The sequence below is a fragment of the Eubalaena glacialis genome, chromosome 10 (genome assembly GCF_028564815.1).
Source record: "Eubalaena glacialis isolate mEubGla1 chromosome 10, mEubGla1.1.hap2.+ XY, whole genome shotgun sequence".
NCBI classification, from domain to species: Eukaryota; Metazoa; Chordata; class Mammalia; order Artiodactyla; family Balaenidae; genus Eubalaena; species Eubalaena glacialis.
Window position 1 is genome coordinate 44,507,536 of NC_083725.1, and position 18,949 is coordinate 44,526,484.

Here is an 18,949-nt window from a genome sequence, read left to right on the forward strand (position 1 = left end):
CTGTCTTCCTATTCTGCTCTGGGCAAGGGAATGTAAGTGGAAAAAAACATCAACAATGATGACTAGTCTTGCTCTAAATTTATGACCATTAATCTCAGACAAACCCTTTGTTCTGCCTGGTAATTCCAGTACATTTATGGAGTCCATTTTCTCCTAATCCTCTAGACAATACGTTTACAATTACTCTCTTTCAAAACAACCTCCTGCCCCTTCCCCCACTTCTCCCCTTATAATTCCTGAAGAAAATAGAAGTAATCTAAAAACTGCATACATGTATTCCATCTATGGGGGCACTGCAGTGTGTGCCACATATTTCCCTTCAATGAAGGACTTGTCTGAACTGTTGGGAGTTACATTGACAGACAGCTTCCAGCTCTCAGCTCCCTCAGGGACTGCCTTTACTACAGAGAATCAGCTCATCTGAGGTTATATCCCTTCCTTGGGTAGCACAACAGCCAACAGCCAACAGTTGCTCAATGAGAGCACTGACCACCTCAGCCCAACTCCAGACAACACTGACAAGCCATTCTAGCTTTTGACATCCTCCTTAGTGTTAGCTGGGGCTGTTGCTGGGCCTGTATCACAGCTCGAATTATTCTCTTCCCACATCTGCTCCTTCCTCCTCCCTTCCGGTGGGTGATTCCAAAGGCACTTCTTAAAATTATCATCTACACTAAACTCCATCTCACCAAGTCTGATTCCCAGGGAAGCCAATCTGTAACACTACCACAATAGCTATTGATTTATCTGTATCTATATTGTGTCCCATCTTCTTATCGTAACTATCTGTGGTCTAATCAAAGACCCATCTCCCCTTCAGACATCATCAGTAGCATTCATACTGGTATTGCTCCAAAGTTGACAAAAAAAAGGTGGAAGGAAAAATTGTATCTATTTGACCCCATTTTTCCCTCTAGGTACAAACACTTTTTGTTCGCCCCTTCCGCAAAAAAAAAAAAAAAACCACACACACAAAAAAAAACTTCCATTTTTTTTAAGCTTCTCAAATCAAGCTGTCTCTCTACCACTGTCCAAATGTTACTGTGAAAATAATGACCTCAACATTGTTTCATTTAATGATCAATTGCTCAGTTCTCATCTATTTGACCTATATTCAGTAGTATTGATAGAATTGATCACACTTTTCTTCTGAAAACAATTTCTTCACTTGCATTTCTCCTCCTTCACTGTGCCCTCCCCTTCACTTTCATTAGCTTGTTCTTCCTCATCTTCCCAATATCTAGACATTTCATGGCCCCTCCTTGGACCTTTTCATTTCTCAGTCCATACCATCCCCAAGTTTATCTTACCTAGCCCTTGTATTTAAAAATCACGTATAAACCAAAAAATTACCAAACTTATTCCTGCCTGGACACCTCCCTTGAATGGCAGCACACACACACACACACACACACACACACACACAATTTGACATTTCCATCTAAATGTTTAATAAGCATTGCAAACATAACACATCCTATTGGGACTCCCATTTTCACCTGCCAACCTATCATTGCCATAATATTTCCCATCAGAGTAAATAATCATTCCATTCTTCCAGTTATTAAAACAAAATACAAAAATAATCTGTAACTCAGTATGTCTCTCACACCCTACATACAATTCATGAGCAAGTCCTACTTATATTATTTAATAATATATCCAGAATCCAACAACATTTAACTTCTTCTACAGCTTTCATCTAGGCCTCTCTCACCTTGATTGTTGTGATATCACCCTACTGGTGTCACTGTTCCTTCCTTTGCTCTCTTTCTATTTATTAGCACTGTAGCCAGAGCTGTTTATTTTAAAATAAAGTTATACCAAATGCTTTAAATGGCTTTTTATCTCACTAAGAGGAAAAGTCAAACTTTTGAGACTTACGATGGCCTACAGGCCCTAGACTATCTAGACTTTGTTTCCTCTTTGATGTCATCTCTTACAACTACATACATCTTCCCTCCCTCCATTCTAGCACACTAGCTTCCTTGCCTTTTATCAAATATACCAAGTATTATCCTGCCTCAGAGCCTTTGTACTTGTTGCTTCCTCCATCTAGAACACTTTTCCCCCAGATATAATAATGACTGTCATCTTTCCCTCTTTAGGTCTTTATTTTAATGTCACCTTCATGGAGAGATCTTTCCTGGATAACTTATCAAAAAGTATGACCTCCATGACCCTCTACACATCCTTTATTCCATTTCCCTAAAAAACTTTTTTTTTTTTATTTAGCACTTATCTGCTAACAAACTATTTATTTGTTTTGTCTATTGTGTCCCCCACACAGAGAATTTATGGTCTATGAGAGCAGGGATTTTTGTTTGCTATGTTCATTGTAATATTCCTAGGCCCTTGCCCTAGCTGTTCTCTCTGTCTGAACTACTCTCTCTCTAGAGTAGAATGCTAAAAATATATTTTAAAATATTGCTATAAAAAATGAGATTTTTAAAAGCAAAAGACCAAGGTTCAAATTCTAGTATCCCTATTTATTAATGGTCTCCTTGGGCAATTATTTTACTTCACTATACTTTACTTCCCAGGCAAGATGAGATAATTAATTATATATGTGTTATAAGATTACTGTGAAAAATTCCCTGACATATAAAATATGTTACATAACTGACCAATAAAAAGCACTTAATCAAGAGTATTTCCCTCTTTAAATTTCAGAGAGATATATCTTATCAACTTCTAATTATAAACCTAAATATTTCTTTTTCTAAATACTTTGAGCTATAGTATAAGAGGTTCTCAAATTCTAATATTTGAGGACAATCTACAAAGTTATACAAATTAAAAGAGGAAATAACACTCATTAAGTAAAAGAGGCAGCTGAGTGGAGCCAAATTTAGACAAGCTACTTCTCTGTTCATATCTCAGCTTCTTTATCTGTGAAATGAAGGCTAAAAAAACTATCTCATAAAAATTTTTAAGACTTAAATATAATAAAGTATATACAGCAATTAGTACAACACATGGCACAACACAATAAGTTAAAGCAATTATAACTGTTATTATTATTCTTGTTATAAAAACACACTGTTGTGAGAGTCATGAGATTAATGCTAAACTTAACTCTTCTACTATTTAGCTCTGCAATTTGCAGCAATAGTTTAACCTTCCTGTGTTTTCTTCTTCATCTATAAATCAGGGATTTTGGTCGCTCAAGAGAAATAAGCTTAAATGCCTGTGCAGTTGAAAGTATAAGATATTTAAAGAACAACTATTGATGAGAAAGAACATAAGACTTGCAGAAAATATCTTCTACAAATAAAAATTTAAAGAAGAAAACAACAAGACAGGTAGGAGAGGTGAGACACGGTGTAGTCAAGACTTATACCACAACCTACCCCAGCACTACCTACCAGCAGCTGGCAGCCTCTGCACAAATCAGGGCTTGGCAACCAATGGGACCAAGGGACAGCCATGCCTACCAGGCTACCTACATAATCATCCTGCCACAACAGCAGGGCAACTCTAGAGCATATAGTTCTGGTGACCAGAATGAGTGCACTGCCAGGAAGCATAAGACATCTCCTATAAAAGGCTACTTTTCCAAGTCTGGTAATATAGACAACCTACCGAATACAAAGAAATAAAAACAGCAAATTAGGCAAAATGAGGTGACAAGAGAATATGTTCCTAATAAAGAACAAGATAAACCCCAGAAGAAGAAATAAGTGAAATAGAGATAAGCAATCTATCTGATAAAGAATTCAAGGTAATGATCATAAAGATGTTCAAAGAACTCAGGAGAAGTTTGGATGAACAGAGCGAGAAGTTAGAAATTTTTAACAAAGAGTAAGAAAACATAAAAAAGAACCAAACATAGTTTGGTTTTACCTTTGCTTGGTATTATTTACCAAACATAGGTAAATAATACAATAACTGAAAGCAAAAATACACTGGAAGGTATCAACAGTAGATTAGATGATAAAGAGAAACAGATCAGTGGGCTAGAAGACAGAGCAGTGGAAATCACTGCGGTTAACAGAGAAAGACAAAAGAATAAAATGAAATAAAGACAGTTTAAGAGACACTGCAACAACATCAAGCATGTTAATATCCACATTATAGGGATCCCAGGAGGAGAATAGAGAAAGAAATGGTCAGAGAACATATTTGAAGACATCGTAGCTGAAACTTCCTTAATCTGGGAAAGGAAATAAACATCCAGGTCCAGGAAACACAGAGAGTTCCAAACAAGATTAAACCAAAGAGGACCAGACCAAGACACATTGTAATTAAAATGGCAAAAATTAAAGATAAAGAGAAAATATTCTAAAGAGCAACGTTATGAACAAGGGAACACCCATGAGGCTATCAGCTGACTTTTCAGCAGAAACTCTGCAGGCAATACGGGAGTGTGTTACTATCAATTTCTCCCTTTATGTCTGTTAATATTTGTTTTATGTATTTAGGTTCTCCTATATTGGGTTCATACATATTTACAATTGTTATATCTTCTATAGTAACACAACAATAAAAGGGGATTTAAACACCCCACTTACATCATTGGACAGAAAATCCAGACTGAAAATCCATAAGGAAACACTGGCCTTAAAGACAAATTAGACCAGATGGTCTTTATATATCTATATCTATATCTAGATATAGATATCTTTAATTTTTGTGTTTCCTGGACCCTACAAAAAACCCAAACATGTGAATGCTAAACAATATACTACTAAACAACCAAAGGTTCTCTGAAGATATCAAAGAAGAAATTAAAAACTACCTGTAGATAAATGAAAACTACAACAAAACAATCCAAAAGCAGTTCTTAAAGAGAAGTTTATAGCAATACAAGCCTACTTCAGGAAATAAGAAAAATGTTAAGTAAACAACTTAACTTTACAACAAAAGGAACCAGAAAAAGAAGAACAAAGAAAATCCAAAGTTAGTGGAAGTAAAGAAATCATAAAGATCAGGGTAAAATTAAATAAATTAGGGACTAAAAAAACAATGAAAAAGATCAATGAAACTAAGAGCTGGTCCTTTGCAAAGATAAATAAAATTGATAAACATTTATCCAGACTCATTAAGAAAAAAATAAGAGAGCATGCCCAAATCAATAAAATCAGAAATAATAAAGAAGTTGCAACCAAAACCACACAAATAAAAAGGGATTATAAGAGGATAATTCTATGTCAATAAGCTGGAAAACCTAGAAGAAATGGACAAATTCCTAGAAAAGAACAAGAAAGAAATAGAAAATATGAAGAGGCAAATTACTAGTACTGAAATTGAATCAGTAATAAAAAAATCCCACAGCAAACAAAAGTCCAGAACCAGATTGCTTCACAGTTGAATTCTACAAACATTTAAAGAAGACTAAATGCCTTTTCTTCACAAACAATTTCAAAGAATTTCAGAGAAAGGAATGTTTCCTAACTCATTTTGTGAGGCCAGGATCACCCTGATATGAAAACCAGACAAGGATATCACAAGATTATAAAATTGCAGGCCAATATCCCTGATGAACATAGGTGCAAAAATCCTCAACAAAATACTTGCACACCAAATTCAACAATACATAAAAAGGATCATGCACCATGTTCAAGTGGGTTTTATCTCAGGGCTACAAGGATGGTTCAATATCCACAAATCAATCAATGTTATACTCTACATTAATAAATTGAAGAATAAAAGTCATCTGATCATCTCAATAGATGGAGAAAAATCTTTTGACACAATTCAACATTCATTTATGATAAAAACTCTTCACAAAGTGAGTATAGAGGGAACATACCTCAACATAATAAAGGCCATATATGACAAACTCATAGCTAACATCATAGTTACGAAAAGCTACAATCAAGAACAAGAGAAGGATGCCCACTCTTACCACTTTTATTCAACATAGTATTGGAGTTCCTAACTATAGGAATCAGATAAGAAAAAGAAACAAAAGGAATTGAACTTGGAAAGGAGAAGTAAAACTGTCACCCTTTGCAGATGACATGATACTATACATAGAAAATCCTAAAGACACCACCAAAAATTACTGGAACTCATCAATGAATTTGGTAAAGTTTCATGATACAAAATTAATATACAGAAATCTGTTGTGTTTCTTTACACTATCAATGAACTATCATAAGGAAAAATTAAGGAAAAAAAAACATCTACAATCGCATCAAAAAGAATAAGGTACCTAGGAATAAATCTAACTAAGGAGGTAAAAGACCTGTACTCAGACAACTGTAAGACACTGTTGAAAGAAATTGAAGATGACACAGACAGATGGAAAGATATACTGTGCTCATGAATTAGAAGAATTAATATTGTTAAAATGACCATACTACCCAAAGAAATCTATAGATTCAGTGCAATCCCCCTGTCAAATTACCAATGGCATTTTTCACAGAACCACAACAAATAATTCTATAATTTGTATGGAAATGCAAAAGACCCCAAAAGCCATAACAATCTTCAGGAAGAAGAACAACACTGGAGGTACCACACTCCCTAATTTCAAACCATACCACCAAGCTACCATAACCAAAACAGTATGGTACAAATTCAGATACATGTATCAATGGAACAGAATAGAGAGCTGAGAAACAAGCCCACACTTACATGGGCAACTAATCTACGATAAAGGAGGCAAGAATATACAATGGGAAAAAACAGTCTTGTCGACAGCCTCTGCAATAAATGATGTGAGTAAACTGGACAGCTACATGCAAAAGAATCAAATCGGACTACTCTACCACACTATGCAGAAAAATAAATTCAAAATGGTTTAAGACTTAATGTAAGACCAGTGATCATAAAATTTCTAGAAGAAACAAAGGCAATACTTGCTTAACATTGGTTTTAGTAATTTTTTGGGATACGTCTCCTCAGGTAAGGAAACCAAAAGCAAAAATAAACAAATGGAACTATGTCAAGCTAAAAAGATTTTGCACAGTGAAGGAAACTATCAACCAAATGAAAATGCCACCTACTGAATGTGAAAAGATATTTTCAAACAATTTGAAAATTGATAGGGGGTTAATATCCAAAATATACAAAGAACTTATAAAACTCAACATCAAAAAACACCAAAAAACAAGCAACCAGGTTAAAAAACTGGCAGAGGATTTGAATAGACATTTTTCCAAAGAAGACATACAGATGGTCAAATGGCACATTAAAAGATGCTCAACATAACTAATCCTCAGAGAAATACTAATTAAAGCCACAGTGAGATATCAACTCTCACCTGCCTGAATGGCTATTATCAATAACAAATAAAAAGTGTTGGAGAGGATTTAGAGAATGCACTGTTGGTGGGAATGTAAATTGGTGCAGCCACTGTGGAAAACAGTATGGAGACTCCTGAAAAATTAAAAATAGAACTACCAGCAATTCCACTCCTGGGTATTTACCCAAAGAAAATAAAAACACTAATTAGGAAAAATATGTGCACCATAGTTCACTGCAGCATTATTTACAATAGCCAAAATATGGAAGCAACCTAAGTGCCCATCAATAGATGAATTGGTAATGAAAATGGCATGTATATATATATATATATATATATATATACAATGGAATATTACTCAGCCATAAAAAAGAATAGAATCTTGCCATTTGTGACAACATGGATGAACCTAGAGGGTATTATGCTAAGTGAAATGTCAGACATAGAAAACAAATACTGTATGATTTCCACTTATATGTGAATCTAAAACAAAACAAAACAAATTGACAAGCATAACTGAACAGAAAGAGTCATAAAAGCAGTGAACAAAAAGGTGGTTGTCAGTGAGGAGGGGCTCAGGAGAGGGAAGGAATAGGTAAGGGAAATTTACAGGTACAAACTTTCAGTTACAAAATAAGTGAGTCACAGGTAGGAAATGTACAGTGTGGGTAAAAGTTGATAACTATGTGATAACTTTGTATGGTGACAGATGACAAGTAGACTAATCATCATGATCACTTTTAAATGTATAGAAATATCAAATTACTATGTTGTGTACCAGGAGCTAACATAATGCTGTACTTCAATTATATTTCAAAAACAAATGAACAAACTCATAAAAAAAGATATCAGGTTTGTGTTTACCAAAGGCAGGAGTGTGGGGCGGGGGAAATTGGATGAAGGCAGTCAAAAGGTAAAAACTCCCAGTTTTAAGATAAATAAGTATTAGGGATGTAATGTACAACATCATAAACATAATTAACACTGCTGTCTCTGTGCTATATACGAAAGTTTTTAGGATGGTAAATCATGAGTTCTTATCACAAGGTAAACATTTTTTTTCTATTTCTTTAATTTTGTATCTATATGAGATGATGGTTGTTCACTAAGCTTGTTGTGATAATAATTTCATGATGTATGTAAGTCAAATCATTATGCTGTATACCTTAAACTTATACAGTGTCATATATCATTTATATCAATAAAACTGTGTAAAAAACGATAATCATGGTGGGAACTAGGTAAAATGGAGAGAGTATGCATGCAAAGTCATTTACATGTGTTTAATAAACACTGTGTAAACTAAAGGAAACACTTGTGTGTAAGATTTTTCCTGGAGAACAGCTTTTCAAGCTTGGTTCTGATGATCTCTAAGATGCTAAACACTCCATGAATTTAACTTACCGCCTATGATTCTAACTTCAAGCTATCATTCAGAACCTAATTTTTATGTGTAGTTATATATTACCTATCATTCAGAACTTATTTCAATCTGCAAACATATTTATGAAATAAATACATATATAAAAAATAAAATATATATGAATGAATACTCCTAACTAGTCTCCATTACTACATTGAATATCAAATGAAACACTTTTTATATTTTGTATTTATATTTTGATGATTGACTTGATTATCAACTGAAATAAGAAAATATTGTTAGCGTAAAATTGTACACCATTTACTTACAAGGCTACAGTTTTCTGTAGTTTTATCATGATTGATCTAAGAAAAATAAACAGAAAAAAATTGCTGAAATGAACATTCTGCTATTATAATTGCTAAAATGTGTCATACTTATCTTCTAAATTATACATTAGGAGACTTTATATTCAAGTCACAATGAATTATATTTTAAAGCCTTTTATATAGTGTCTGACACATAACAGACAATATGTGTTTTAAAATAGTAAAGGACTTCCCTCGTGGCGCAGTGGTTAAGAATCCACCTGCCAATGCAGGAGACATGGGTTCAATCCCTGGTCCAGGAAGATCCCACATCCCGCAGAGCAACTAAGCCCATGAGCCACAACTACTGAGCCTGCGCTCTAGGGCCTGCGAGCCACAACTACTGAAGCCCACGCACATAAAGCCCATGCTCCACAACAAGAGAAGCCACCGCAATGAGAAGCCCGCACACCGCAACAAAGAGTAGCCCCCGCTCACTGCAGCTAGAGAAAGCCTGCGCGCAGGAAGAAAGACCCAACGCAGCCATAAATAAATAATAAATAAATAAATAAATTAATTAATTAATTAAAAAAAATAAAATAAAGTAAAATGTATTTTAGTGTGTACATGTGAAGCTCCAGTCTTTGTAGTGTAGAAGATAATAATTAGAGGAATTATTCCAAAGTTATATTTTTGGTAAATGATAGGCCAGTAGACATCATGATTTCCTTCCTCATTTGTAGATTATGAAAACTAGATTGTAATAATACCTTCAAGCCACCAGATGTCTTTATGCAGTTTGAATAACTGTAGCAGAAGTTAAGTTTTACAGAAATGTCTGCTCTTCTACTTTGTGCAAACTCAGGATGACTCTTATTTTAAAAATCAAATTTATTTCTATTAATATCAAGAATTTCTGAGACCTTACCATATTTTTATAGAAAAACTCCCCTCTGTTGTATATCTCTCCACTCCTACAAGGCGATTTTTAGCTCTACTAGCTCCTACTAGGAATAGCCCCAATGGACAACACAATTATTTCTTTTCCATATACCTACTGAAAATATATAATTAACTGGTGAGTAGATTTTTTTAAACAATTTTTTGACTCTAAGTATAAAATTATACTTTTGAATCTGAGCACTAAGCATTTCAGCAAGGCAATAGATTTTTCCCTCCTAAATCCAACCCAGTCCCAAACTGCATGAGAAAGTTTGTATTGGTCTCTTTTGAATTTTGCTTTGGTTATACCAGTTCTTTCCATAATTTACTAATGTGTGTGTTTGAGTGTTTTGCTCTGCCAAATTTGTTTAAAACTGCTGTGTGTATTGCAGAGCACTTAGAACAATCCTGGTCCCCTGATCAAATGCTTCAAGATGTAAATTGCTGGCTTTTCTTGATTCCCTTAGCTCATTTGCTGTTGTAGAGTTAAATCAAGTATCATGGATTTGCATTTTTTTACAAGCTATAACCTCACTAGTTCTATTTAAATAACTTACACCCTATTTAATTAAAAAATCTTAGGGAGCTACTTTATTTCATAACTCAGCTGACTAGTGATCAATTTTCAACCTATCTTAGATCTTTGCGAAAAACCTCATGCCTTGCCTTAGACTAAATCTCCTCTGACCTTGTAGCAGTTTTTTTGTTTTTGTTTTTCCTTTTTCAGCATTCAGTTATCTTAGGAAGTTTTAATTTGTGATCCTCACTTAGGCTGAACTAATATGGCAAGTGATTTTGTGTAATGCTCAAATTTTAGGGAGGGTTGATTTTACTATGTGCAGCAACTCATATTATACAGCAAGTCAATGGTGAGAAAAAAATAAATAACATGTTATTTCAGGTCAAAACTCAGGTCATTTCCAGTATATCACCTATGCTTAGTAAGTCCAGTGCCTGGCATTCAAAAATTACTGGCTGAATGAATGAACGAATAAATGATGCACATTTAAAAGGGCAGTTGTTACAAATTGACCTCTGTAAATGTCAAACACTACTCTCTTCCTATTTGATTTATTTCCATGAAACTAGAGAAGAGTTTTTTTTTTTAAGGCAGAATACACATTTAAATAACTTATTGAAAACACTACTTTTGTGTAGAAATTTCCATCAATTATATGAAGAAATTCTTGACAGAATGAAATCACTTTTCACATTAAGCATCAGTTCAATATACTAGTATTCTGATTTTGTTTCTGTTTTGTAGTTGCTTTAGCTCTTTTGAATTAAAGTACAAGAAAACACTTCCCAGAAATTTTGTAGGGCTAATATAACTATTTACTCATGGTACATTTTTCTTTAAATCTGCTATGGCATATGCATTGCTCACATTGCTGAAAGGCATCCCACATAATCTAGTCCAAGGCTCGCAGACATTTTCTGTAAAGGGTCAGATAGTAAATATTTGAGGCTTTGTAGGCCAAAAGGCAAAACTGAGCATATTATATGATACTGTCATATAATTTTCATGTCACAAAGTATTATTGTTTTAAATTTTTCAACAATTTAAAAATGTAAAAATAAATCCTTAGCCTGTGGGCTCTGTAAAAACAAAGATTTAGCCTGTGGCTGTAGTTTGTTGACCCCTGGTCTAGTCTGCTGAAATTAGTAGGAATAGGAAGACTTAATAGCTTTCTACTGCTAGAGAGTCAATGACTTTTCTATATAGCCTGTTCAAGTCATTTTACAGAAGTAAGATATTTGCATGGTAGAAGAGCTTGGCCTCTAGAATCAGAAAGGAATGGATTTGAATTCTCTTCCACTTACTGCCCATGTAATGCTGGACAAGCTCCTTTAAGCTTCAGTTTACCTACCTGTGCAATAGGAATAATAATACTACATAATTCGTATCAGGGGGACAATGCTTGCAATTCATCCAGCAGCAGGCCTTAACTTATAGTTAATCCTCAGTAAATGTTAGCTATTACTATTTTATATGAAGAGTTAGCACATTCATCCTATATCCAGCATCTAGCACTATGTTTACTAAATAGCAGTTCAGTTTTTTTTTTTTTTTGAATGTCACTAGACAATGAATTAAGCAAAGCTTTATTGAAGCTTAAATTGTGGTACAGAAATACATTTCAACTGATTTAAGTCCAACACCATGAAGAGAGAAATTATGGCACCAAGATTCTCCCTCCTCTATCATACACACTAGGATTAATTTAGATTACTATTCAATCTGTAGTTTTCAGTTTTCTAGGCTTTGTTCCATACAAATTTGTGCAGTTTCTCAACATTAAATAGAAATCTTAAATCTATTGGGCAGGGGCAGGGGGGGATCAGACCTCAAGCCAATAAATGTTCATCAAATCTACTAGGACACTGTTCAAGAACAAAATCTACTTTGAGCATCGGTCCTCATAATAGCACCAAAACATTAGGTACTGGGCGCTAATTACAGAATCGGACTGATCCATTGATTGAAACCTTCTTCAATGAAGCTCTGAATCAACAACATGTTTAAAAGTCAAAAGTGTTCCAACCACTTGATTTCAAACCAAGTAGAATTTATGTTTAGAAACACTAAAAAAAAGTGTTTCATTTATAAATACGGAAGGAACAAAAACATCACTGCATCAATCCAGAAAGAATCAAAAATTGTTTGAGGACAAGAAGAAATACAAAATTGAGTCAACTTTGCTCTTTTCTCAGCTGCTTAAATAAATGTCCGTATTAGCAAATACAGCTAAAAGATGCCAACTCTTTTAAGCCTGTATTTCTAGTCATTTCCCATTGACCATTTTGGAATTTTGTATGTTATATTTTATGGATAGCACTCTGCTTCACTGTGTAGTATGTCTGAATAACCTGAACAGTTCTCATTCATCACTTGATGTTACTCCATGGTGAAAGGGTGAGAGAGTGGCATGGACATATATACACTACCAAATGTAAAACAGATAGCTGGTGGGAAGCAGCTGCATAGCACAGGGAGATCAGCTCGGTGCTTTGTGGCCGCCTAGAGGGGTGGAATAGGGAGGGTGGGAGGGAGGGAGACGCAAGAGGGAAGGGATATGGGAACATATGTATATGTATAACTGATTCACTTTGTTATAAAGCAGAAACTAACACACCATTGTAAAGCAATTATACTCCAATAAAGATGTTAAAAAAAAAAAGAAATACCAGTAAGAGGAACCGTCAGAACACTATCACATGCATCACAAAGTCACAGAACTTTTTAAGTCACAAAGATGGCAAAGACATCGATTCTGCTTTGAACGAAAGTTTATGGCATATCATTAATAGAAATTAGTGGAAATGGCTATGAAAGTAAAAGTTGAGGTGAATCATCTGAGGTGACTTGACTTGTTGAATCCAACACAACCTTTATCTTAAATCTCCTTGCTAACAAATTTAGTGATAATTTTTTTATACTACTACTTAGCAAGTTAATAAAGACATGGTACCCATGAGAAGCTAATCTCATTTAATGGGGGGCACAGAACGGCATACAGTTTCCATACAGTTCTGCCAATATTCCCTAGTATCAATCTACACCTTCTTTGCTAATCAATACCAGCTTATTCCAAAAGAGCTCATGGTAACGAAAAATGCCAAACTCCCTTGACCTTAAAAGAAAATTAAGCCCAGGGTCCACCCCCACCCCGTTCCCCCTCTGGGGTATAAGGTTAGTGTAAACCCACAGTGTAACAGTGTATTGTTTTATGGAGAGGGTGTGGTTGGGAGGGAGACACCATGGTGAGATATGAATCAATTAAAGTCACACAAGTATAGGAAGCAGTGAGATAGTAATACACAAAATGGATAACTGCAGTCATTTTCGTAGAGGACTCGATTCGTGGAAGAAGAACTTTGATTGGTGCTGCAAAAACATCTGTATGAAGTAGAAATTGGTTTCAATAACATTAGTAGAGAGTATGTTCTAGAAAGTGGAGGTAACTGGATGCAAAATCCTGGTAGCAATTTAATAGAACAGTCCCAGATGGCTAGGCTGAGGTCAACACATAATGAGGATGAAAACCTTGTCTGTGGGGAGTTTTGGATGATACCTAGAGAAATATTACACTGTGCATAAACCAAATTGAGTTGTTTTCACAAGTGTTGTAAAGTTTCATATAGTAAAAGGTTTCTTCTACATGCACTTCAATTTCACAGCAAGAGTGGCATAGGATACCTAAACACAGAAGAGAGCATTCATGCAAGATATCTAACTCCTTGATATAATAATGCATACAATTCAAAATGATTACATATCATTACATCTAGGGCTTTCTGCAACTACAAAGTGGTGGTTATGGAAAGCATGGCCCTTGGTATCAATATCTAAAAAGCAGCCACCACCTTCTTCTATGTGTGTTCTCTTTTTGCGTTTTTTCTTCATTTTTCTTAATCAACTCTGCTGTTGTTGCTGCTTCTTAGCAAAACTGGTAAAAACAAAATTGTAATCATTGAACATAGCGCTCTGGCAATCAAGACGTTTAAAACCTTCAATCTTCTGGGGCAAAGAAAGCACTGTGCGACATTTAGAACTCTGATTTGCAAACAGGGTGGTCACAAATTTTCCTGGTTTGAAGACTTCCACAACTTTCCTGATCAGGTCATCATAGGAGGTCTGACTTAAGTTTGTTTCAAAGCTAACATAAGAAAATTCTTGTTCTGGAGTGATGTGCATAGTCCAATAAGTTCCATCCAATTTCATTCCATTCATTGAATACCCACAAGGATTGAACAGTGTGGCATCAATGACAGAACCTGGTATCAGGTCACGAATTCCACTCTCACGAGTGACATCCTTTGCAGTAACACCATCTTTCATGTAGAACTGGTCCATAACTGCTGGGTCAAGCTCACTCATCAGAATTTCCAGGGTTTGATCTGGCTGATTGATTACCCGACTCTCTGGGAAATCCAAAGTATACAAGTACCAACAATCAGAATTCATGCGTCCCATACAATATGCTGCTCCATTTGGGAAAATTGCATTAAGAAACTATTTCTTCCTGGAAATTCCGGTGTGGGTACCCTTGGTGAGAAGACTTCATGAAATTCTTACAAGAATAAAAGAAGCTTTGAGTCAAACCCACTGTAATCCCTAGCAAGTTTCAACAAGGGAACCAGTGCTTTCAGCAAGAGGGTGGTACCACATGTCTTCAAAATGAAACGTCTCTTGGAGACAAATATGCTACTCTCACTGAGTACATAAGCTTCCTGCTTGTCAGTTTTTGTCACACTTATGATTGAATATTGCACATCCTTCAAAAGTATGTCCCACTCGGATCTTGGGATGGTGTGAAGATCCCCAGATCCTTGGTTTGAGTCGGGTTGCTGCCTGGAGAACCAAACCTCCAGCAGCTCCTCAGTCCCTTCGAAAAAATGTGCAGCTTCCATCACCGTGAGACTAGAGAACAACCAACAACCACAGAAAATCAACTAAATTAAATCTCTTCTCCCGCCGCTGCCGCCGCCGCTGCGGATTGTTCCAGCTGTGTTACTAAAGTTCAGGTTCCTTTTTTGCTATAATTTTATATTAACTTTTTAAAAAAAGGGTTAATAAAATTTTCCTGGCTTTTTTTTTTTTTTGTGAGCGAAGGTTGAACGTCAGTCTGTTGGAAATAGAGGCAGATACATCTCAGTCTCTTGTAGTCCGCTGTTTCCCCGTTAGAGAGAGTACAGCGAGCGCTAGCTAATGTCGCTGGCCATACTGTGGGATCCACAGTTCAGTTTTTTATTCATTCATTCATTCATTTTCCTTCATTAAACAAATGTTCATTGCATGTCTACTATGTGTCAGGCACCATGTTATGTACTTAATAATTATTGTTGAATGAATAAACCTTGACTGGTGAGCTGATTATAGGTATAGGAAAAAGTAAGTCATTCTATGTTCTTGAACAGAGAAGACATACCAATAATAGTTCTCAGAAATATTGTGATTATCTTAGCAGCTTATAGTTCAAATGGCATCTCAAATTGAATCTTTAAAAAATATGTAAAATGGAAGTATGATAATGATGATGGCGATGATGATGACAGCTAACATTTATTGAATATTCACTACCTGTTAATCACTGTACTAAGGGCTCTATATATTTTTTCATTTTTTTTGTTTGTTTTTCCACATTATATTTTATTTTATTTTCTTATGTCTTTTTTTTTTAATTGAAGTATAGTTGATTTACAATGTATTGCCAATCTCTGCTGTACAGCAAAGTGACTCAGTTATACACATACATTCTTTTTTTATATTCTTTTCCATTATGGTTTATCCCAGGATATTGAATATAGTTCCTTGTGCTATACATTAGGACCTTATTGTTTATCTATTCTAAATGCAATAGTTTGCATCTACTAATCCCAAACTCCCAGTCCATCCCTCTCTCTCCCATGCTCCCCCTTGGCAACCACAAGTCTGTTCTCTATGTCTGTGAGTCTGTACCTGTTTTGTAGATAGGTTCATTTGTGCCATATTTTAGATTTCACATATAAGTGATATCATATGGTATTTGTCTTTTTCTTTCTGACTTACTTCACTTAGTATGATGATCTCTAGTTGCATCCATGTTGCTGCAAATGGCATTATTTTGTTCTTTTTTATGGCTGAGTAGTATTGCATTGTATATATATGTATCACATCTTCTTTATCCATTCATCTGTTGATGGACATTTAGGTTGTTTCCATGTTTTGGTTATTGTGAACAGTGCTGTTATGAACATAAGGGTGCATATATCTTTTTGAATTATAGTTTTGTCTGGGTATATTCCCAAGAGTGGGGTTGCTGGATTATATGGTAATTCTGTTTTTAGTTTTCTGAGGAACCTCCATACTGTTTTCCATAGTGACTGTACCAACTTACATTCCCACCAACAGTGTATGAGGGTTCCCTTTTCACCCCACCCTCTCCAGAATTTGTTATTTGTAGACTTTTTAATGATGGCCATTCTGACTGGTGTGAGTTGGTACCTCATTGTAGTTTTGATTTGCATTTCTCTAATAATTGGTGATGTTGAGCATTGTTTCATGTGCCTAGTGGCCATCTGTATGTCCTCTTTAGACAAATGTCTATTAAGGTCTTCTGCCCATTTTTCGATTGGGTTGTTTGGTTTTCTGTTGTTGAGTTGTATGAGCTGTTTGTATATTTTGGAGGTTAAGCCCTTGTCTGTTGCATCATTTGAAAAATTTTCTCCCATTCCATAGGTTGTCTTTTCGTGTTTTTTTGTTTGTTTGTTTGGTTGTTTTTTTTAATGAATTTTTGAATTTTATTTTATTTTCTTTTATACAGCAGGTTCTTATTAGTCATCAATTTTATACACATCAGTGTATACATGTCAATCCCAATCACCCAATTCATCACACCACCACCACCACACCCCCCGCCACTTTCCCCCCTTGGTGTCCATATGTTTGTTCTCTACATCTGTGTCTCAATTTCTGCCCTGCAAACTGGTTCATCTGTACCATTTTTCTAGGTTCCACATATATGTGTTAATATATGATATTTGTTTTTCTCTTTCTGACTTACTTCTCTCTGTATGACAGTCTCTAGATCCATCCACGTCTCTACAAATGACCCAATTTCGTTCGTTTTTATGGCTGAGCAATATTCCATTGTATATATGTACCACTACTTCTTTATTCATTCATCTGTCGATGGGCATTTAGTTTGCTTCCATGACCTGGCTATTGTAAATAGTGCTGCAATGAACATTGGGGTGCATGTGTCTTTTTGAATTATGGTTTTCTCTGGGTATAGGCCCAGTAGTGGGATTGCTGAGTCACATGGTAATTCTATTTTTAGTTTTTTAAGGAACCTCCATACTGTTCTCCATAGTGGCTGTATCAATTTACATTCCCAGAAATAGTGCAAGAGGGTTGCCTTTCCTCCACACCCTCTCCAGCATTTGTTGTTTCTAGATTTTCTGATGATGCCCATTCTAACTGGTGTGAGGTGATACCTCATTGTAGTTTTGATTTGCATTGCTCTAATAATTAGTGATGTTGAGCAGCTTTTCATGTGCTTCTTGGCCATCTGTATGTCTTCTTTAGAGAAATGTCTCTTTAGGTCTTCTGCCCATTTTTGGATTTTTTTTTTGTTTTTTTTTAATATTGAGCTGCATGAGCTGTTTATATATTTTGGAGATTAATCCTTTGTCCATTGACTCATTTGCAAATATTTTCTCCCATTCTGAGGGTTGTCTTTTTGTCTTGTTTATGGTTTCCTTTGCTGTGCAAAAGCTTTGAAGTTTCATTAGGTCCCATTTGTTTATTTTTGTTTTTATTTCCATTACTCTAGGAGGTGGATCAAAAAATATCTTGCTGTGATTTATGTCAAAGAGTGTTCTTCCTATGTTTTCCTCTAAGAGTTTTATAGTGTCTGGTCTTACATTTAGTCCCTAATCTAATCTCAATTAATTCTTTCAAAAATATCCTTTTAGTTAAATACTCTTATTACTCGGAATCTTGTTTATTTATTTTGTAATGAGGACTTGAGGCTCAGAGAAACTATATACAGTTGCCCAACATCACACAGCTAGTAAGCAAAAGAAAATCCCTGGAGATTAATTTGTTTATTAATATTATGAACTTTTCATTAATTTGATGAACTTTAATTTAATACCTAGAATGTAGGATCAATAATATGGTCCTTGCTTCAAGAAGTTCACTTTAAATAAATGAATAAAGAAGCTTTATTCATTCACTCAATCACTCTTTCTTTCAAGTATAAATTAAATGTCTACTATCTTCCAGGCACTTAAAGGCACTGAGGTTATAACAATGAGAATATTGAATTTGCCTTTCAAATAATATTCATTGTTTTTATTTTGTTTTATTTTGTTTTTAGAGAATATTCTGAAGAATTATATATTTTCCTTGTGTAGTGACAATCATTTCCTTTTCTTTTACAATTCTTTCCTAGCTACCATATTAAATCTTATAAGTTTTTATCTTTATTCTGATTGTTCTGAATTTTCTAGACATAAAAACATAACATTTCCAAATACTGTTTACTTTTGTCACTTTTTAACAATATTATATCTTAAATTTTTCTTATTTCATTTGTTTTAGTGACTCAATTAGAATTTTAAGATCACTATTATGTTATATGGTGGCAAAAT

General features: G+C 34.9%; 1 protein-coding gene and 1 pseudogene across 3 annotated transcripts in view; both read right to left on the reverse strand.

Moving 5' to 3' along the window:
- CNTN5 (contactin 5) overlaps positions 1-18,949 on the reverse strand; it is a 1,391,352-nt gene that overhangs the window by 437,823 nt on the left and 934,580 nt on the right. The gene's annotated exons all lie outside the window — the stretch shown is intronic.
- LOC133099170 (S-adenosylmethionine decarboxylase proenzyme-like) lies at positions 14,226-15,223 on the reverse strand (annotated as a pseudogene).